Below are 23757 nucleotides of genomic sequence, written 5' to 3'. Positions count from 1 at the left end.
AGAACTTACGAACACTTTAAATGGCGCAATGGATATTTGGCAATAAACCCCTGCTCTATACTTTTACACGGACTATTGAATAAAAAAAAAAAAAAAAAAAACAGAAAGCGAAACTCAGAACCCTCAAATAAACATACATTACATGTGTACAAAAAAAAAAGATTAAACATACGCTATTGATAATGACTAATCAAACACTAAGATTAAAACTTTATAAGGTAAGAAACAATAATAAACAAAAATTGTTTCGGAAATCAAAGGATTGATAAACTTTGTTGGTCAAGAACTAACGCCTTTTTTTTATTCTGTCGTTTTTTTTGCTTCATACAATACGTCGGTGCTCTTTATCTAATGAATATTAATGAGAAAGAATAAAGAAAAATTGGTAGGAGACAGTTATTCATTACTAAGCTGAATTCTGGATTATAAGGACTAGAATTGCAAAACAGGGAACAAAAATTTATTTTAACCTTGATTTGTTCCTGGCTTTCGTTTGCTAAAGCATGTTTAGAAAACAAAGCCATAAGTTTTTGTCTGAATCTATCGAAGTTTTTTTATCGATGCATCTAAATGGATTTAATAAGTTGTTTGAAATAACTAATATTTAGAACATTTCTTTCTGTTTCAGAAACAAAGAGGTTCATTTGTTTTGATTAACAATTTATCAAACCCTAACATTATGACTATATGGACTCTGGAATGGTTAGTGCCAAATTTATGCCTCTGAAGAGCTACTATGATTATGCTTTATGATTAAAAGAAATAATTATCAGAAACTACATATTCAATAGGTTATGGATTTTGTTAGGATGGGTTCAAAGTCTCAATATTTTTGGAGGGAGCTGAGACTTATCATGTTGCATTAAGTTATATTCTGAACTTAAAAAAGTAAATAGCTGTTATCCAGAACTCTTCTAAGTTTGCTTTTCTGAAGGATCTACCGAAATTTCACTAAAAGAGTTTTTGAGGAGGTTCTGACCACCCCATAATGCTTATCCACATGTTGATCATCCATTCAAGAGTGGGTTAGCATAGGGGATTAGAGTCTACAATTTTGGCAACCAGAAGATTTCAAGAAAAAAAAGCACTTCTTGAAACCACCACTCGGTGAAGGTGGAGGACTTCAGTAGCAAACATATTTCCGCGTTTTTTACCCATTTAAAAATGACATTTAACATTTTACTTTAGCCAGTTCCTGTGCCGCAATACTCCCGCGCAAAGTCGTTTATTGGATAACACTCCACTTGCGCTTAAATTGGATAACGCTCCGTCCGTGCAATATCATTGGATATCGTCAATCTTTAGAAAGGTAACTCATCTGATCGGATGGCTTTTGAAAGTTTCAATAATGTTGAAGTGACATATCTAGTGAAACCTAATAGATAATATGTGGTGCTACCTCAAAAAAGGCTTGGAAACCACTGGTACAAGCGATTAACTGGGTGCTCTAACGATTTCCTTCTGGTACCTGCCATATATATTAATGAAATCAATATGAATGCATGTTCAACATAATAACGTAAGTGTCAGAAATTTGTTTATGTGAAAACGATGAAAATATTCAACTTTCCAAAATAAAAAAATATTGTTATTATATTTTTGCAAAACGCCCTGTTGTCGCCATGCAAAACGCCATGTTGAGATAGGGCAGTTTTGCATGAATACGTAGATTTAACTGTAGATGGCCTCCTATAATTTTCTGTTGAATTTGTAGTTCAAGTGTTAATTGGAAAACGCCCATCTCAACTTAGGTCGCTTTACTCAGTTCCTTGTTCCTTGTAACGTTCCAATACTAACGTAAGACACCTGAAATATTATTTAAATTATTCGTTTTGTTGAAGAAGCACAGACTTCAAAAGCTCCAATTCAACAACTAGCTGACAAAATTGCTGGTTATGTTGTGCCTGTTGCGAGGAGTAAAAATTATGGACATTATTTTTCAGAATTCAATCTCATATCATAGATGATAGTCCTGAGACAAATAAAAATCGAATTAAATTCTAAGCCTTAAATAAAAACACTATTCAAGAAATAGACAGAAGTCAGATTATTATTAAATATTAATATATACAAGTGGTTTTACAGCATAACACGCAATCAAAAACACGTTAAGAAGATACAAATATACAAATGAATACAAACAACTTTTAATGTTTTTTTGAAGTTTTTTTTGGAGAAAAAAAATTCTTTTTTAAAACAGCTTCAAAAAACAGCTTGACCAACCACAATTCTTATTCGTTCGTTTATATTAGTCACGACCCATTTAAAAAAAGGAGAAAATTACTCATTGAGGTTTTCATTATAATAATGTTATGCATATGAATTAAAAAAATCATCACAATTCTTCTCTTATTTCTCTTCCCTTGCCCGGTATGAGACTTGAACCTGCGTTCCCCCGATTGGGAGGCACAGCTGTTTCCACTATACCGGCACAAGGGTAATCGTAAGCATTATTTTAAGGGGTGATGGTTATTAAAAGAGTCGTAATTTGCTCTGTGTCAAAATGTAGTTCATACAAAGTAGAGGTAGGTCAGCCTAGGAAAACCTTGACAGGTTAAGAAAGATTTAAGCAGGCAAGCCTGATGGATATTATGCAGCCTTTATTCTGCTTGTAAATTAAAAATTAAACAAGAATAGTAAGGAGCAAATGGTCAATAGTAATATTTGTACCAGCTGGAAGACCGTAGCTCCGGTTTTGCCGATTTGTCTGAGCTCTAGTCTGATAGTATGGTCACTAAATTGTTTTAATTTGCCGAAAGTTCATTTTAATAGTGGGTTGTAACTCTCCGTGGTTGGGGGGGACCACAAGGGGGTACAAGGATATGACAAAGCGTTCTGGCAAAAGATCTCTGTAGCCCGCAATGACTCGAGGACACTTGTTCTATTCGTCGCTGAAAGCGGGTTTAGTCACGACTAAGATAGCTGTTTATCATAAATATTTTTTCTTTTTCTTGTGAATGATGCTGATTCTGAAGTGTAAAAGTTGGAATTTGGTTCTAGCCTTTGAACTGTGAACAACTACCCGGTTAGGATAATATTGTACATGATTTATACAGATTGGTGAAAATCGTGTTAAGAGTCTCGAGTGAAGAACTATATCCCTTGCCATGAAAAGATTTTGCTAGTGTTTTATTCTGATTCTAACAATGGAAGAATTTTCCGATAATCAAGCTGCTGAAGAGACTCTTCTGCAGTTAAGCACAGAAGACGCAACGAGTTTTAGTACTCTAATCGGTGCCTTAAAAGGAATTCTTGCGAAGGTAAAGAAAATCCCAGGAGGAAGGGATTACGCTTTCGATATTTGTGAGTGAATTCAAATTTTATACCATCAGCTTTTAGAAGAAAATGCAAAACTTTTGCGCAATGAGAACGATAACCTTCAAAATATAATCAAATTACACCAAAAATTAGAAAATAAAGATACAATGGCCCCATCCTCTCTTAAAAATTGTAGATCGTATTCTAGTGTTGTTAAAGGTCCTGAGACCTTTAGTATTATTCTTGAGCCAAGCAGTAATGAAGCAAAAGATCATAAAAAAAAGAGAGAACCACCGGAAAAATAGTGCAAGACATTAGTGAAATAATCAGAGAAGATTCCATCAAATTTTCTGCTAAAAATATCAAACATGGGCGAGAAGGCAAAATCATTGTTGAATTTAACTCAAAACAAGATTTAAACAATGCTCTTTGTGCTTTCAACAAAAATTCAGTAGCACTAAAATATACTTCGAGGGAATTAAAAAAACGCCTGCCAAGAATGCTCGTGAACGGTGTTTCTATAATCAAAAATAAATCAGAGTGCAAAGAATTTATAGAACACAGTAATCCAGATATGGAAAAACTTGTTATTGCTGGAGAAGTCTTGGAAGTGGTGACTATTATTGAAAAAGGAAAAAGTTGCAGCGTCGTATTAGAAAAGTATCCAAAAGTCAGAGGAGAAATTTTAAAAAGAGTAGGCCTCAATTTTGGATTTCTTCGCCTACAATGCGAAGATTACATTAACCTTATACGATGCACCAAATTTTGTCTTTTCAGCCACAAGAAGTCTGAGTGTAAGGGCGATTTAACCTGCTCTTGATGTATGGGTAATAATGACTATAATGAATGTACTAAATCCTTCAGTAGTCTCCCTAGTTGCCGTTTTTGCAATAAGCGACAGCTCAATTGTGAGCCATATCCATCGTACGACTACAAAAATTGTCCAACAGCTAGAAAAATAACCCAACAATTAAAAAAGAATATTGATTATGTAGCATGAATGCAGAACATGTCTCATGTAAATACGTATAAGAATAACTTACAGTTTCTACAAATTAACCTACAACATTGTTATGCTGCAGCGGCACAATTAGAAAAAACACTGGTTGACTTTTGCCCTGATGTCGTGCTTATTCAAGAGCCTTACATTAATAAATCTGGTAAACCTTCGTGTGTGCCGAATATGTACAATACCTTCTCAAAGACAACATTTGAGAAAAGATTCGATAGTGCTGCTATACTTGTCCATAAATCCCTAAAATGCGATATACACTACGAAATCTCGACCAATGAATATGTTACAGTGTCTGTTTATCTTAAAAGTAGAACTATTCTAGTTTCATCCATGTATTGCCCTCCATCCCTGTGCTCAGTAGATAGTTATTTAGCAAGTATAGATAGTCTTAGAAATTATTCAAATTATGTTTTGGGGGCAGATTTTAATGCCAAAAGCTCACTGTGGCTTAATAATATTTATTCCGATTTGAAAGGTAAATCCATTGAGGATTTTGCTGCCAGGAAATCATTAGTAGTACTGAATGACCCAGATATGCCAACGTATGAATTTTCATATTCGAGCCCCGACGTCACAGCAGTTGGTCTAAATTTACTAAAATTTGTTGACAGCTGGGAAGTGACAAATGACCCCCCATCCTTATCTGATCACTTGTATATCAAGTTTAACCTAGTTTTTGAGGCAGATATCGTGGAAATTTGTAATAACATCAAGTATGATTACAGAAAAACTAACTGGAATGTTTTTAGCAACATTATTTTAAATGAAATAGATAGTTTATATTCCCTCCCTACTACGGATGCTGAAGAAATAGATAAAGCTGTAGATGCTTTAACAGCCTTAATACAAAAAGCTTCCAATGAATCAACTCCAGTGAGTCGTGGCTCTCCCAAAAAGTATTCACGGTGGTGGACTTCAGAATTATCGGAACTTAGAAAAGGGTATAGACGATTGCTACGGATGTTTAAATCCTGCAATTCTCTCGAAAATGAGGTTAATTTAAGGAATGCAAAAAAGAATTATAAACTGGGTATTTTAAATGCTAAAAAGAGTGACTGGAATAAATTCTGTGCAGATAAACCGAATTTGGATCCATGGAATACAATCCATAAAATTTGTAAAAATAGTAATGCCATTGTTCAGCCACTACATGTAACAAAAGATGACGGCAGTAAGACTAACTCTGTAACGGAAGCCAGGGAGGTATTGCTAAATAAGTGGTTTTTAAAGGACGATCATTCAACTGATAGTAATTACCATGGTGAAGTCAGAGCAGAACTTACAGATTTTTTTATTAATAGCACATTAGGTGTTACCGAAGTCTCCTTGAATGAATTAAAAGAAATAATTAAAGGTTCAAAGCCATCAAAGGCCCCAGGCCCAGATTGAATTCTAAATTTAACCCTAATTAAAAACATCAATGTTCTTGCTCCTAGTTTGGTAAAGTTAGTAAATAGTTGCTTAAAAATTTCATATTTCCCGAAAAGTTGGAAAAATGCAAATATAATGGTTTTAAGAAAAAATGGCAAAAAGAATGATGGCAATCCAGCTTCTTATCGTCCGATTAGCCTACTCTCAAATCTTGGTAAAATATATGAACGTGCCATTGCGAATAGAATGATTGCGATTAGCAATGAATATAGTTGGCTTTCACCCCTGCAGTTTGGCTTCCGTAGTGGGAAAAGTACTATTGATGCAATTGATGGTATTGTTACCACGGCGGAGGAGAATATGCAGAAAAAATCTTTACCTTATGCATATTTTTTTATATAAAAGGCGCATTTGACTCCGCGTGGCACCCTGGAATACTGAAAAAGTTAAAGGCTAAATCATGCCCTGATGGGCTTTTAAATTTAATTTATAGTTACTTTTCTGATAGAGTTGTTACGTATAAGGGTGAATATTCGTGCATTTTGGAGCGATCATGTCCTCAAGGTGGAATATTATCCCCCCTGTTATGGTCGGTTAATATAAATGATCTTCTAGAAATAAATATTCCTAATATAAAAATTCAGGCATATGCTGATGATGTTTGTGCAATTATCACATCAAGCAAAATATCAACTTTAGAATCCTTGGCGAACAAGCTCGTGTTTGATAAATCCAAGACAGAAGCAATTTTATTTTCAAGGAAGCATCAGCTTCCGACTGTAAAGCTAAAGGACGATGGAATTGAGATACCTGTTAAAAATAAGGTTAAATATTTGGGTGTTATTCTTGATAGAAAGTTATTATGGACTGACCATGTTAGACATAAAATTAACTCTACAAAGCAATATTCTGCTCGTCTTTTAACGGTTGCCAAGAGTACTTGGAACCTGAATCCACATGCATTGAGGATGCTATATAAATCAGTAATCGAAAGCCATATTTTATACGCGTGTCCTATTTGGATCTCTGCACTGAGAAAAAAGAATATTCAGAGAATGCTACGGTCGGCGCAAAGATCTTCCATGATCATAATTTCTAAACATTTCAATACAGCTCAAACGCATGTAGTAATCGCTCTCGCAGGAGTGCTTCCAAAGGATTTAAGAGCATTGGAATTAAGTAAATTAAGATATGGAAAGAATGGTCGACCTCAAAATTGGCCGAGGGTTTTGAGTCCTACCTTGAATGGAATTAGTTATTCGGCACATCATAGCCATTATACTGACAAAATTATTGCAAATTTTTTGGGCCTTTCTTTTAATGACCTTGGTGTAATTCAGCCCTTTCATATTAACCGTAAATCTCTTTAAATGAGTTTTGTATGCAAAATGGTTTGATGAGTTTAAAAATTCTGTTAGCACATGGCCGGCTAACGTTTTTGAAAATAAGGATGACCTTATCTCTGCATCAAAAATTCCCCCAAATAGTAGAATAACACAGCTTATTACAGGTCATAGTAGATTGCTTCATTTTTTAAATAGGATTGGGAAAGCTGACTCTCCATTGTGCTTGTGCGGTCTAATGGAAACATGTAGTCATCTTCTATTTGATTGCCCTGTTTATTGTAGAGCACGTTTAGCAATGGAGTTCGAGTTAAGTGAATATGAAATAAGTGTGCCGTTTCCTTTATCGCTGATAATTAGAAATAATAAAGTTCGGACTAGTGTAAACAGATTTTTATCCCACACAAAGAGACTTGACTTTTAGTTGGTGTTTATGCTTTGCTTTAGATAGTGTGTACTCTTTTTTATTTTTGTAGTGTTTTTTTTCTTTTTTTGTTTCTGTGAAATGCCTGTTTTCGGTTTAATCACGAAATAAAGTATCTATCTATCTATCTAAGTGTAAAAGTTCTCTGGATAAAAAAGAAATTATTATTTGCAATTTTTTGATGTGTACAAATATTCTTCATGTCCCAACGCATCGAGTTGAAATCTATTTCTTTCTAACGCAGCAAATTTCAATACTGTTAAACGTAGTAAGTAAAATCTGGTGCTTTCAATCACACTGAATTTGATAATTTTCGAAAGGAATAGGAAAGTTTACTTTCGGTTGTGAAAGGATGAATTATCCTATCCTTTAATACAAGTATAATTCTAATGGAAGGACGCATAGATGTTTGTTGTGAGCCATTGGAGCCTTTCAGAAATCTCTTGCCAACAAATAATGCTTCACACTTCGGAGCGCCTGAAAAGACTTATAGGTCTGAATTAAATTGAAGATGAAGCTTTGTACAATTAATTTAAAATTTTTAGGTCTATCTAAGTTCAGTAATGTCAGGGATATAGATTGTGATCCTCTCAGATAGACATTGTTAGATATCTAGAAGTAAAAAATCAGTGAATGCAGTTTTAAAGAATTTAAATGTTGCAGTTATGTTTAATAGAAAAGAACGCTCAAGAAAATATAATTCATCCGAAGTTGGTAAGGTATGAACACTATGAGGGCATAGTTTCCTCGTAACTGTAACATTTAGTCACCAAGGTTACTTTTCATTTAGTTTGTTGTTTTTGAGGTATGTCTTTTTATTTCGCTTTCTTAGACCTACGTGTATTTTCTTGTATTTGCACTGACGACGGTTGAGTGGAGATCTCAGCTTAATTATTTGCCCTTTTCCTTGTTCTCACTGGCTGTGCATTTTCTTTTTGCGTTTTCTCTTATTTCACTCTTTGTTGCCGTTGTTGTCTCTTATGTCGTTATCTTTTCTTTTCTCTTATTATCAGGCTTTTGCTAGTGTGGTCTTAGAACTTATTGACGACGGAATAATAATAATAATGATAATAATGATAACAATAGTAGCACTAGTAATAATAATAAGAATAATCATAATAATAAAACAAAACTGCCACAGAAGGACAGAAAAATTTTAGAGTTAAGATTGCTTGATGTTTTTGTGATTCATTAGAGTTTGATTCATTTTGGATTCGTTGGTGATTTTCAAAATTCCCTACAAGAAAATACGAAATTAGTGTTCGCACACTTTTAAGGTTCAGCTTTGAATCACGCTAAAGTAAAAAAGGTATGTATTTTATTCGAAAGATGCTACTTAGTTTATTATTTATGAAACATTCATGTTTATGTGGTTGTATATCTCAGTCTATTTATTTTAGAACCAGATACTTCAAGCTCCATGGGTAGATACATTTGTACATCCATACGTAAAAATAGCTTATTTAATTTAAAAGATTATTGTATATCTAAGTTTTGCAACTTTATCAACAGAGGTTTTTAGCATCTCGGTTATGCTCTGCTATATATCTAGCCGCAAAAAAATGACCACACAAATTTGCTTCTTCGCATAAGTTGTAATGTACAAAGAGAAAAATGATTTGATAATTTAAAATGGATTCTAGTTGGTTAAGATTGGACGTTCTATAATGTAGATTACAGAATAGATCTCAATGTAGGATAAGTGCTTATCCTTTCCGTTAATAGAAGTTACTTTTTCATTGTTGGATGCCTTGATCTCTTTTGTGATTCAACAGAGCGTCTAAACTTAGTTCTAACAAGCAAAGCCTTCTCTAAAATATCTCAAAGAGCTTATAGAGTTGATTTTCATTATAATATAATAATTGTATTATCTACTGAAATTTATCTTTCGTAGGCATCAGTATTTAGTGATGCAGGCGCAAGGGAAAGTCAAACTAAGAAAAAGGTATTATTTTGAATATAAGAAAAGATTTAGTTAAAAAAAGATCGTGGTTGTTTAAAAGATACATTCGGTAGCAAATGTGACGTTTAAAAAAGAATACGTAAGAAAAGAAGAAAAAGAAAAATTAAACATCTATGGTATGCTCATATCCACGGTAAATAGCCTTTCAACGCATAAAAATGTTCATGAAAAACGGTTTGGTGTTCATGCCACAAAGATGAAATGTTTGAAATCAGAGCCACGTATGTGATAGAGACAGGTCTTATTTGCATTACTGAAAAGATTTCTAAGATCCTTAGATGGTTCACCAGAGCACCACCATGTTTGTTGTATTTACACCTTTTCTTGAAGAAACTAACGGTTTACATGAATATAGAAGTGGGATTGAAATACAGTCGGTTAGACTTACTTTCCTCTGGGAGCAGTGAATTGTTATTAGATTACTTAAATTAGTCTTACAATATTTTACTTATCTTTGTTGGCTTTAATATGGATCTTATGATTTGGATCTTATTTAGATCTATAATTTGGATCTTATAATTTGGATAATATGGATCTTATTAAAGATGGATCTTCGACCTGTACCATAATTTATTAGCGTCTTCGATAGGCATAGTTAAATTTTTATTCACGGGCTATAAAAGGGTATTGGTTTCACCAAAATTAAGTAATTTAGGTACAAAATGGGGACTCTACGCCTACAGCATGACTTTTTGTAAAAAAAAATCAGTAACTGATTAGTAAGAGATTTCCAAGCTGTGGCTGCTACGTCGAACTGAAAGATCCTCCTCCTCCCTGGTGCCACAAGCCAAGAGATGAAGTTACATCTTGTAGTTGATAGGATGATATAGCATTCCCCAGGCAAAATGATATTATGAGTGATCTAGTCGGGTGTCTAGAGTTCAGGAGCTCTTACTCAAGCGATTCCTAATAAAACATCAATGGAATAAGCAAGCCAGATGGCTAAATAAAAACCTTAAACCAATTTTTATGCTGGTTGTGGAACCCTTGAACTGCTTTTAAAGGCGTGAAAAAAGCCGGCACAGGAACTGGCTAAACAATTTGAAGGTATCCACCACAACAAGAAGAAAAGGAAGATCCAAAACGATTTCAGCGCCCATTGGTACAAGATAAGATGGAGCCTCTGGTCTCCAGAAGAAGTGCAAGTAAAGTTAAGTAACCAGCTTCTTCTCATCGAGAATTACCTATAATAATCTTTTGGTGGATTGCTTTTCATTTAGAGGAAATTCTAACGAATAAACCAGTCTTAAACTGTTTTTTATGATCAAAAGCAAAATTTTCACATTTTAAGGGGAGGAAAGGGGAAGAGGTGGTTAGAACTTACGGACACTTTAAATGGCGCAATGGATCTTTTGCAATAAACCCCTGCTCTATACTTTTACATGGACTATTGAATAAAAAAAAACAAAAAAAAACAGAAAGTGAAACTCAGAACCCTCGAATAAACATATAATACATGTTTACAAAAAGAAAAAGAGGAAACATGCGCTATTGATAACGACTAATCAAACATTAAGATTAAAACTTTATAAGGTAAGAAACAATAATAAACAAAAACAGTTTCGGAAATCAAAGGATTGATAAACTTTATTGGTCAAGAACTATGGCCTCTTTTTATTTTTATATTCTGTCGGTTTTTTTGCTTCATACAATACGTCGGGGCTCTTTATCTAATGAATATTAATAAAAAAGAATAAAGAAAAAATTTGTAGGAGACAGTTATTCATTACTAAGCTGAATTCTGGAATATAAGGGCTAAAATTGCAAAACAGGGAACGAAAATGTATTTTAGTCTTGATTTGTTCTTCGCTTTCGTTTGCTAAAGCAAGTTTATAAAACAAAGCCATAACTTTTTGTCATAATTTATCGAAGTTCTTTTATCGATGCATCTAAATGGATTTAAAAAGTTATTTGAAATAACTAATATTTAGAACATTTCTTTCTTTTTCAGAAACAAATAGGTTCATTTGTTTTGATTAATAATTTATCAAACCCTAACATTCTGACTATGTGGACTCTGGAATGGTTAGTGCCAAATTTATGCCTCTGAAGAGCTACTATGATTATGCTTTATGATTAAAATAAATAATTATCAGAAACTACATATTCAATAGGTTATGGCCTTTTGTCAGAATGGGTTCAAAGTCTCAATATTTTTGGAGGGAGCTGAGACTCATCATTTTGCATTAAGTTATATTCTGAACTAAAAAAACAAATAGCTGTTTTCCCGAACTCTTCTGAGTTTGATATTATGAGGGATCTACCGACCTGTCACTAAAAGAGTGTTGAGGTGGTTCTTACCACCCCCTAATGCTGATCCACATGTTGATTATCCATTCAAGAGTCGGTTAGCATAGGGGCCTAGAGTCTACAATTTTAGCAACCAGAAGATTTCAAGAAAAAAAAAACACTTCTTGAAACAACGACTCGGTGAAGGACTGCAGTAGAAAACATATTTGTGTTTTTTAGCCATTTAACAATAACATTTAACATTTTACTTTAACATTTATTTAACAATGACTTAACATTTAATATTTTAATGTTCATGAGAAACGGTTTGGTGTTCATTTCACAAAGATGAGATGTTTGAAATCAGAGCAACGTATGTGATAAAGACAGGTCTATTTTGCATTACTGAAAAAAATTCTAATACCCTTAGATGGTTCACCCCTATTTTCCTAAATAAGGCAAATTTTCTCAGGCTCGTAACTTTTGATGGGTAAAACTAAACTTGATGAAACTTATATATTTAAAATCAGCATTAAAATACAATTCTTTTGATGTAGCTATTGATATCAAAGTTCAATTTTTTAGAGTTTTGGCTACTATTGAGCCGGATCGCTCCTTACTACAGTTCGTTACCACGAACTGTTTGATAGGTAATGTTTGCCTGAAATCTCCCGCAAGCGATATTAATGTGCTGCCAAAGGGTTTTGAATTCCCTCGCAAATCTTTCAAACATTGATCCAGAGCCTCCAGCGATTTTTTGTGTGCCATTGTGCACTCGTCCCAAATAATAAGTTTGCATTGCTGCAATACTTTACCCATCCCAGATGATTTGGAAATATTGCACGTGGGAGTTTCTGTAGAATGCAAATTCAGAGGCAATTTCGAAGCGGAATGAGCAGTTCTTCCACCAGGCAGCAACGTTGCGGCTATTCCGGACGACGCAATTGCCGAAGCTATATCATTTTTTGATTGAATTGATGCCAGAATCAGTTTTATCACAAACGTTTTACCAGTACCTCCTGGAGCATCCAAAAAGAAAATTTCTCCAACGTTGTTATCGACACAATGCATTATCGTATCATAATTTTTTTTTGTTCCGATGTTAACTTGAAAATGTTATTTTGTACATATGACAATAGCTCACTCGTACTGTAACTTTGTTCACGACCCAATTCTACACATGTCGAAACAGCAGCGGTACGATTAGGTGAAGGCATTCCAAATCCTGAAGAGGTTTGTTTGCCATACATACGCACAAATCTTCTATAATAACTAAAGTGTAGTTATAAATTTCTGATGTAAAATAAAAAGTCATATCTTTTGTCTCTAACCGTTTTTGATGGAGTATATCTTGGGACATTTTTGATTTATATTTTTCCCATAACTCTGTAGGAGCTGATGGAGAGCAAGTTGTTAGTATGATGCCAAACAATGCACAAATTTGACTTGGAGTTGACGTTTCGTACGCGTCATTGATGCAGTTATCCCAGGGTAGGGCATTTTCCAATAAATTCAGAGCTTGACATGCACTACGGTAAGTGTCATGTATAGTACCGTTTACAGTTCTCAAATACTCAAAACACGTTGGACCGGGTACATTCACCAAAAACAGGCGTAGAAAGAAGCATTCATGTTGATTGGGGTGAACGGTGTAGATTCTTCCTATTGTGGTATCTTTGAAGATGGTAGGTTGGCCGTCGACTGACTTACCCTGTTTTCGACATTCAAATACTTTATTTTTAGTACTCCACGTGTAATACGAAGGCACTTCAGTATACAGCAGTTTTTTTGCAAAAGAATCATTTTTGCATAGCGAAAAGAAAGCAGTTAACTTTGTATCCGGTGGTATCAGGGCTGTTTGTTGCACGTTTGATTCCGAAAAATAAACGCGTTGACCATTTTGTAAATGTTCCGCTAAGTGAAAAACAGCTGGACTACGTTCATGTATCAGAAATGAAAGAATTCGCCAAACAGCATCATTACTGCTTATGTGTCTTCCAGCCTGATATTGTGCGATTTCGTCGATATCTTTGATTTCGGACTGCAAGCCAAAAACTGCCATGTCACTGCCTTTGTTGACGTATTTATATATGTATTTGATTGCCTTTACGGAGTTACAGTGTTCAACGTTTATGTGTGCATTAAATGTTTTTGATAATAACGGGGAATATGGAACAACCCACTGGTTATCTACTTCGATGGTGGTACCGTTACGCTTCTTTATTATTGCTGTTTTACTGCCAACTTCAGTAGATCTTCTTCTTTATTGTTGGTAACCATCATTGCCAGTAATTGTGTTGGATACTAAAAGTCAAGGATATTGCTTTGCGCACCTTCCTTTGGCCATGCATGGTGAATTTTCGTCCAGTGCACCGCAAGGTCCATGTATCATATTTTTACAACAATATCATATAACCCCTTATCGACATTTTCATCAGGTATTTCAGCGGAAATCACATCATCAATTTCGTTAGAAGTATTTTTATAATGTAGCCAGATTAGTATATGTGCGTGTGGCAAACCTCGTGATTGCCACTCCACTGAACATAGAGACGAACATACGCAATAGCATCTTGAGCATATTCATGCATATGACGGGGACTGCCAGCATATGACTAATGTAAAATCGTTAATCTTCCAACGTTTGTGGTATTACCGTCATTTACAACTGCATCTCTCAAATGAATGTATTGTTCAGAGCGGAGCTTGGTCTGATTCAGACGGATATATAGCAAACGTTCTGATTCATTTTTTGCATACATATCAACGACGTATTTGTGAAACAATTGACGGAATTTTAAAATATAATTGTCTTCATCCTGCCGAATCATTAGTCTATAGGAATAATAATGCATTGCACTGCATTTCTTATTCATTTCTTTGTTAGTGGCTGGATTCATCAATTTAATTTATAGCCGTCGACTCCATCCCAAAAAATGATAGGCTATTGTAGGGCATCGTAGCATCGACGAGTTTCAGCAATTCTTACCAACTGAGCGTTTCGCTTATGAAGAATAATATCTCGAGGTAAAAACTGATCACCGACCATAACGATTGCCACTTCGTGGATAGTTGGAGCATTGTATCTATGCACATGTTGGCCAGGAGGCGTTTTGTCAGCGGAAATAACAATTTTATGCGTATCAGTAGGCATCAAATCGATGGCTGTTTTGAACAGACGCACTAAATTATTATTTTCGTGGAAAAGATGTTGCAATTGGGAAACGATTGTCCTTTCAACGTTGGGAGAAATTTTGCAACGTGCATTCAATTCAGAATTTCTATCACTGATGAAGTACAATTGTAAAATTTATGATTCTTGCCTAAGAATGGTAGAAGGGACCCTGCTCTATGATAAATTTGCCCTTTTACTTTGAAAGTAGGCATAAATTGATCTAGATTTTCGATTTGGGCACCAAACGACGTCATTTGGAAACATTAGTTATATTTTCTGATCTGTGATAAAAAACGCTTAGATTCTGACGTAGTTTCAGTAAGCAAAGTCTTCAATGGCTCTGGCGGTGCAGCCAATAGAGGAAGTTTAACTTTTCCTGAGGCGCAGCACATTCCCATTGTTTCACCATTGAATTTCAAGGCCTTGCAATAGGGACAAATTTTAGACATAGTCCCGATTTGAACACATCTACTCAAGCTATAATCATCGACTGGGCTGTACATGAATGCCAGGCGATAATTTTCAGGTTGCTCTTGTGATTCTTCGGCATGCTTTCTGTTCTTATTTTCTCTATCAGCCGCAAGCCTGTTTTCTTGCTGTTCTTGTGATTCCTCGGCACGCCTTCTTTTTTCACTTTCTCTTTTAGCAGCAAGTCTGGTTTTGCGTTGCTCTTGTGATTCCTCGGCACGCTTTCTCTTCTTACTTTCTCTATCAGCAGCAAGTTTTTTGGCATAGACTCTTTGAGCAGCTTCCTCGGCTGTTGACATTATAGGTTCTTCAGTCATTTTAATATTAAACATTTTTCTGTGAACGAATGTCTTAAATACCTTTAATGACGTCATTGTCATAATGACGACATGACGACCTGATGACATGACGTCACTTGACACACAGACACGCAGAATGCTTATTTTTATATGTATAGATTTGAAGTACTTATTGAAAATTTGACGTACTTATTGAATGAGCAGCTGTAAATAAAAGCCAAGAATCACTTTAAAATATATATTCTAAATTCTTATTTAACCGGAATGAATTAGCTTATTTCGTTTTGTTTCATTTATCGGTCCTGATTTAACTTCATGGAAGTAATGATTCTATGACTGCTAAAAAATTTTAGTTTTATGCAGCTGTTCAAAAGGGCGTAACAGTAATAAATCTGGAACGGATTAGGGTATGTCCAATCTAATCCATTAGAGTATAATCCATGAGAGTATAATCCGATAGGTCTTAGGAAATTTAATCATATCATCATTATTATTTTTTACTTATTATATGGCTTTGAACTTTGCTTATCTTTATTGGGGACATTAACTACTATTCTTCTCTTTACCTTAAAAAAAAAATTTTCAGAAGAAAAAAACTGCTGCGCATTTTTTATTTCACTTTGCTGAAGAATACATTAAGTAAAAGTTACATTGTGTCATGTAATAATGTAATAATACTCATGTAAGATGGTTGAGGGTTCTAATACAAACAAGTTGAATTTGAGTTTTGGTTTCTTTTTGTTCAATTTCTTTTTTTTGTGTTTTTTTTTGTGGTTTCTTTTGTTGTTTTTTTTCTTTTTGTTTTATATACGATACTCTAACTAAAATATTTTCGTTGTTCTATTTTAGTGCAGTTTATTTCTATCAGTTGAAATTAGAAAATCCTGAAAGGTTAAAAATTTATCTTTAGAAGATGGTACTTGAATATTTCAGAAGGCAAGCAGTCTATTTTTCAACCGAACTTGATGAACATTACAAAAGAAAGTATAAACATATTATGGCTAAGCTCTATCAAACTATTAAAAGATTTGTTGATTAAAAAAATATTTCTTTGCTGTAAAGCACAAGGAAAATTTAGTATGGATGAAATAATGAAATGCCTTGAACTATATATCTCTTCACAAAGATACAATATCAGAACCACCAAAATAAGTAATAACTGCTGGTCGTAATTTATTATCTTATATATCAGAAATCCTCTCATAGTGTGGCTAATGTGCCTTCTTTTAGAATCCGGTAATTTTACCTAATTTTTTTTTAGAGTCAAATAAGTTTATGTATCAATTAATTGATAAATTAAACGAAAACTTACCAAATTTGAAGTTTGATTGTAATTCTACTCCAAAGAAGGAGTGCCAGCGTAGCTGAGAGTTCAACTGAGATAGACGCCTGCAATCGCCTCAATAGACCAAAACCAGTATTTTAAAGTCGTTGTAGTATGCGGTGGTTAAGTTCATGATGAAACGCTGAGAGTTCAACGGGAAGGGAAATTGGGAGGGCAGTTGAACTCTCAGCTACGCTGGCGCTCCTTCTTTGGAGTAGAGTTACAATCAAACTTCAAACTTGTTAAGTTTTCGTTTAATTTATCAATTCTACTCCAATAGGACCACCTTAGCTTCGCCTCGAGTTAAACTGACATTTTAAAGTTCAGCATGAGCTAAACCAACACTAATGACCAATAATAGCCCTATTCAATAAAAAGAGGCCGCTGTACAAAAATTCATTTGTAGTAAGATTATTCAAATATAACAGAACGCGATGAGTAACTTCAAAAGACAGATAACTGTTTTCCACTTTCAATTGGTTTATTATAGAACCTAGCAAACGTTTTGGCATTTGTCCAGCCTACATATCTTATGATTTAGTCCACATCAACTCCTGTTGCTTTAAGGTAGGACGTTGAGGCAGACCGTGTGCTATGAGCACCATAAACACTGGTATCTATACCTGCAAGAAACAACACTTCGTTTATCTATCTAGAAATAGATGACTTAGACGCAGCGGTATAAGGCTTACGATATGTAAGAAAAAGTGCGTCGTCTCTATTCAGGTATGACGTCATTCTAATATAACTGAACTCTTTCACAAGCCGATAGAATCAATAAAACTGCTAATTTTTGTGTTAGTGTCTTTAATTTAAGATTTTCAATATCCCAAGCCGGCAATCTAAATAGATCGAATACACATTTTACATCCCAAATACTAGAAATCTTGTGTAGACTAGGCCTTCTATTAAAGACACCTCTCATAAATTTCTTGGTAATGTGATTACTGCCTAAATGATGGCTTGGTAAAATTGCGCATAAAGCACTCTTCGCAGTATTAATAGCACTGTATCCAACACCTCGGTGAAACAGTTCCGTAAGAAAGGTCAAAGTCTCCGGTACAGTTGCCTCCAAGACCTGGTTTGTGTTTCTTCCATAAAAGTCGATTCATTTTTCAATGTAAACCGTGTACTGGCACTTAGTTGAATCCCACCATCCATCCATGATAATATCGACTGTGGAAGGAGAATATCCTTGGTGGTGAAGCCCTTACCGGAGACGACACAAGCCGCTAGGCGTAATGTTTTTGACAATGGATGGTGTAAGCTCGGTTTCTGTGGAAGAGACAAAGTAAAAGTATCATTTGGTAAAAGTATAGGAGTTCCTATTAAGAGTTTTAATAGTAAGAGATACCAAACTTGTGTGGTCCAGTTTGGGAAAATCAAAATACCAGTTGCCTGATCTGTCTCTACCTTCTGAAGGGTCCTCAGAAGTAAGCTAAATGGGGGGAAAGCATAACAGAAATGAAACTCCCAACTCATTGCAAATGCATCTACGAAAAAACATTTTGGATCTGGTTTCCATGAAACAAATGGTTTAATCTAGTTGCAAACAGGTCAATTTCTATCGACTGACATACCAACGAATTCAAAATAATGAACATTCTAGAATCCAATTTCCATTATTTTTCATTATCAAATTTTCGAGATGCTTTGTCCGCGATATTAGCAACTCCTGGCACATGCTCAGCAGATATCCACCCTTTACCCTGCAATACTAGCTGCCAGATCCTATTTGTGAAATAGTTACAAAATTCTATTTTGTTTCACCCATTTTATTTATATAAGCTACTGTGGTTATATTATCTGAACACAGCCGAACATGAGTGTCTTTAATATCCTGAGCAAAACACTTTAATCCCAGATAAACGGCCTTCGTTTCTAAAACATTGATGTCAAATCCCTTCTCTTCTGAGGACCATTCACCTGTGGCTGTTTTCATGGAATATTCATCCACGGGTGCCCAGCCTAATTTGAATGCATCACTGCACAAATATTTGTCAATTGACCTAGGCTCAATTGCTTTAGAAGCATGATTGGCAATATTCAACCACCATTGCAATTCCAAAATTACATCGGATGTTAAAGTTAGCCTAGCTGCAAAATCACCCTTCGCATGCTTTAGTGCTTGAGTTTTCAACGATTTCGCTTTCCGGTAATATAAAGGCGCTAATTCCACTGCTGGGAAGGTTGAAACCAGAACACCTAGAGTTTCGGCCAAATTTTGAATCGTAGTCGATTCTTGACGAAGAATTTTTGAAACTAAATCTAGAACCTTTTTAATTTTTCTTTCCGGCAGTAAAATACGCATTAATCGCGAATCTAGCAAAAAACCCAGAAATTCTATTTTTTGACTTGAAATGAGAACTGACTTCCCCGGGTGAATTACAAACCCCATCTCTGACAGTAATTTCAATGTTTCATAGACATTGTTTTGACATTCTAAAAATGACCTTCCTAGAAGAAGGGTATCGTCTAGATAAACAATTGACGAATAACCTTTTCGTCGAAGAAGGGAGAAAACGGATTTCATAAGCTTCGTAAGAACCATTGGGGCAGATGATAAGTCGTTTGGCATAGATGTGAAAGCATTTCAACAATCTACTTCAAATCAAAACCACATTTGATTTTGATCATCAAAATCAACAGGGCATGAATAATACAAATCAACAAGATCAACAGAAGCCATATAACAATTTTTTGTCATTAAAAGAACCGCAGACTGAACACTTTCCATTTTAGAATGGTAATATTTAATGCTTTTGTTTAGTTTTTTAAGATTCAGAATAAACCGAGAAGACCCATCTTTCTTTGGGACCGTAAAAACGGGAGAAACACAACGTATTTCTTTTATTCTGAACTCGGGTACTTTAATAATAACTCCTTTATGCAACAAAATATCAACTTCTGTTCGTATAACCTGCATTTCTTCAGACGTAAAACTTTTGTTTTTTGTTACCAAAGCTTTTAATGGTCTTTTCTCAAATTCAATCTTATAGCATGAAGCCATAATATTCAAAATATTCAAATCACTTGTCATTGACTGCCATTTTGAGATAAACTTACTAATTCTTCCTGCTTTAAAATTATCAACCAAATGTTTTGACTGCCTATTGAAATTTACAACAAAATCATAAAAAATCAAGGCCAGGGTATGTTAAATGGTACATACTAGCTATTTGCGATCCCTTTTCTGAAAGTTCAAGAATTTCGGCCTCTCCTGACGGTCCTGGTGCTGCTTTTTGCGATAAAATGGACGGAGAGCCTCGTTCTGCCATCGGCGATAATGGTAGGCCCCCTTTTGCACGTTTTTTGGTCTTCCAAATGACTTTTCAAATCCACCACGGATTTGGTTTTGGACGTTGTTTTGGCAACATCTTTGCCAAAAAGAAACTCCATGACTTTGACTTCGGGAGCGCATAAAGCGGATGCTACCATGGGATCTGGGCTCACCTCAAATTTCATCGCATGGCGTCTTTTTCGACTTAAATCATAATTGGTGAGGCCAAGCATGTGAACTGCATCTGTTAGGCTTTTAACAACCTTTTCTTTGATATGCTCATTTTCGAGCTCAAGAATATCATTTACTGCCTCTAAAACACAAAAGGTTGAGTGAAAAATTGTCCGCTGCACTTGAAGTGCCTTAGTATCCCTCTGCTTAGCATGTGCTGAGAGAGTAGCCCAAATTTCACTATTCACCTTGGGAACAACAATTTTATTTGTATTCGCAGGCCTAGGGTGGCACTCAAATAAATCTTTTAGCTTCCCTATTTCCAAAGGCTCGGAGAAAGCTCTATTTGCAACTTTGGCAAGTTTCTTATGGATCTTGGAGCCCTCTTTGTAACTAGAATGTTCTTCAGAAATCTTTTTGAATTCATTTGACATTTTTTTTTTAATCTTTTACCTTTTCGCTTTTCCGGAGAAGCCTTCAGCTTTCTGTCATGGATTTTTGTGGGGCTCACAGAGCCAATTCTTATGGTTCTAGAACCTATTTGTGGGCTCCGAGAGCTAGATTTGTCGTTCCTAGATTTAATTTCAGGACTCCGAGAGCCATATCGAGCATGAATTTGAAACTCTGGGCTTCGAGAGCCATTATTTATTCTATGATCACTATCACTCTCACTTGAGAGTATTCTGCGACACGAATGAGCTTTATATCGCCTTCCACGTTCATAATCTTCATCAACTGTACTGTCCAACAATCCAATCACTATTTCACTGTCACCCATTATTTAATTTGGTCTGTATCAAAGCGAATGCGAACGTCAACTGGTTTTGGTTTTGGTCAATTGAGGCCACTGTTGCCAGATTGTCAACGCAGAAAAACGCCCAGGGGTTCAGAAAAAAGCCCGAACAAGCCCCAGAAAATTTTACCGAAATAATCCACTTTTGAGATTCTACTTTATAGTGAGCGCGTACGAAAGCTTGTTTCACGAAGAATGCTATATCTAGATGCAGAATTAATACCGAATTTTCAGTCCAAAGCTATTCTCATCGTTTTTTCTTTAAACTTCTGGAAGAGTCTCAATTTTGTTGATCTCCCCTCAACATTTGCAGGGAAGAAGAATAAACCTACCCGGCATGTGGGAATACTTGACATTTTTTTCTGCTTTTAAGTTTGAAATATAAAAGAAATACCTTAAGCTGTATGGCAGCCCATAGCTCTGGCCTCTCCTAATATGGAGTTAATCTTTCGTTTCTTTTTTAAGCTGTATGGCAGCTAAATATTTTGAACTCATGTTTTTTTTTTCTGACGCTAAGCTTTTGCATTGACAAACTTATGGTGCGAAAGTAAAACTGTTTACTTGGAAACGAATTCGTCCATAGAATTTTCAAACTCGAGACTTTTGGAATCAAAGATTATGTGTTCAGACCTAGGATCAAAGTTGGACCATTTAATTGTGACTGCTGCTATTTTAGATGAAAGCTAGATAAAAAAGACAAAGGGGCCATTTCCCAGCCAAGCCCCCGAGGCGAATCCTAATATGTTATTATTCCTTACAGTTTCAGTTTTCCCTCCGAACTTACACATTTCAACAAAGTTGCCGCCTCTCCATGCCCTTCCGAAAGCTATAGCCATATACAAATAAAGCCACTTCCCCATGCGCTACTGGCGCTACTATTTTTTAATTTGTCACTAAATATTATGTTTTCTTTATTTTTATCTCTTTAGAAACCTATTTTGAAGCAAGATTATTTAATCTAAAAATTACCTTCAGCTACGTGGCAGCTATATATTTTGAACTTTTATGATTATTTCGGATGTTAAGATTTTTAACTGAAAACCTTTTTTTTCTCGTCACCTAGTTTTAATGGACGCGGTTCTCAGATATTTCTTAATGTATTGACTTCGTAATACAACAAAAAAAATTCACAAGTAACAGAAAACACAATGAGATCTCTTCAATAAGCAAAATAATTTTTGTGAACAAAACAGAATTTTGGCCAAACTATCACGACAAGAAATACACAGGCTCAATTACTTCTCTGGATAGAATGGTAAAATGCAAAAAAGAAAATAATTGACGCTTGAAATTTTGTAATACAAAGGAAAAAAGCTTCAAGAGAATAAACGCAATAATTGAAAACTCTCAATACTTTTGGTACATTTTCTTAGTACCTCAAGTAAGAAAAATTAAAAATAATTTTTGAGAAATGAGATACTATGTACAGCTTTTGACAAAAAAAAAATGCTACAACAGCTGAAATACCAATATATTGAACGAACACGAGGAACTTTTGATTTAAAAAAGCTAACTGCAAGCTAAAATTTCAGCGTCATCACCTTAGGAAAATATGCATATCAAAGGCTGATTATCTTGTAATACAGCATTTTGGTTTTTAAATGCAGCTTATCAATCGATTTCTTTCACCAATCAGGCTTCAACCCGAAGATTCCTAGGTTTGGCTCCACTGAAGGGGCTCATTTTTATATTAATTTCACAGAATCTGAAGAATTCCAACATTCGTTTTTCTTTCTTTTTTAAACCGATGGTTTCTTATTCAATTCCTATTCGTACCTTGAGGTGCAAATTGAAAAAACTCTTACTAAAAAATAATTTCGTATCTTATTTTCAACATTATTTGCTAGAATAAACAGGAAAACGTAGAATATTAAACTTTTTCGTTGGATTTTCAATTTTTTTTTTGGAAAGTCAGCAAAGTGTAAAATATAAAATTCTTTCATTGGAATTCCAAACTAATTGCTTGGACTTTGAAAAATTGGGTATTGGAAAGTCAAGAGAACGTGAAATATCAAACTTCTCGCGGGACTTTAAACGTTTTTTGTTGGAAAATTAAACAAATCGTTGAAGATCACATTCACTTTTTCGATTTTACACCTTTGCTGAAAATTCAATTATAATTTTTTTTTTAAGCAATTGAAAGTTCAACGCATTTTCTTGTTTGAAATTCATTTTTTTTAAAGTGTATATCTACAACTCAAGAAGTTAGAAAAGAACACCAAGAGAAAAACAGCATCAGATGAAAAGAAAACGAATAAAGAGTCAGTTCTGCAATTCTATAGTAAAACCAGTATGTCATCAAGATCATTGTTAAAATTCATATCTGTGGTTGCAGTGGAACCCCCAAGCCTATAGATTTCACTGTTGAACTGCAACATTTTTTTAGTAGGCTCAAACTGGGAACAGCAAATACCATACACTGACAACCAACAGCCGAAAGACTGCTATTGAGTTCAGCATAGGCAACAACATTCGATCCCGAAGTTTGTTCTTCACAATATTCATCATAGAAAATGACCTCTCAACTACAGCATTGCTTATTGGCAGGCTGAGGAGGGTCAATGCCCACCTCGCTAAGTCACTACATGGAGGAACACCAGCTGGATCAAGATGGTGCAGGACCTTGACCCAGAATTCACAGGAG

General features: G+C 34.9%; 1 long non-coding RNA gene across 1 annotated transcript in view; it reads right to left on the bottom strand.

Annotated features, from left to right (window-relative positions):
- Nucleotides 1–1537: 1537 nt before the first annotated feature.
- The window catches only part of LOC136028598 (uncharacterized), a 71322-nt gene continuing 49102 nt past the window's right edge, over nucleotides 1538–23757 (bottom strand). Inside the window, exon 5 of the long non-coding RNA XR_010617843.1 lies at nucleotides 1538–1806. This is a non-coding gene — a long non-coding RNA (uncharacterized LOC136028598). The remainder of the gene's footprint in view (nucleotides 1807–23757) is intronic.

The sequence above is a fragment of the Artemia franciscana genome, chromosome 7 (genome assembly GCF_032884065.1).
Source record: "Artemia franciscana chromosome 7, ASM3288406v1, whole genome shotgun sequence".
In the NCBI taxonomy this organism is placed as follows: Eukaryota; Metazoa; Arthropoda; class Branchiopoda; order Anostraca; family Artemiidae; genus Artemia; species Artemia franciscana.
The sequence above is the reverse complement of the archived record's forward strand: the minus strand, read 5'-3'. Positions and strand labels throughout refer to the sequence as shown.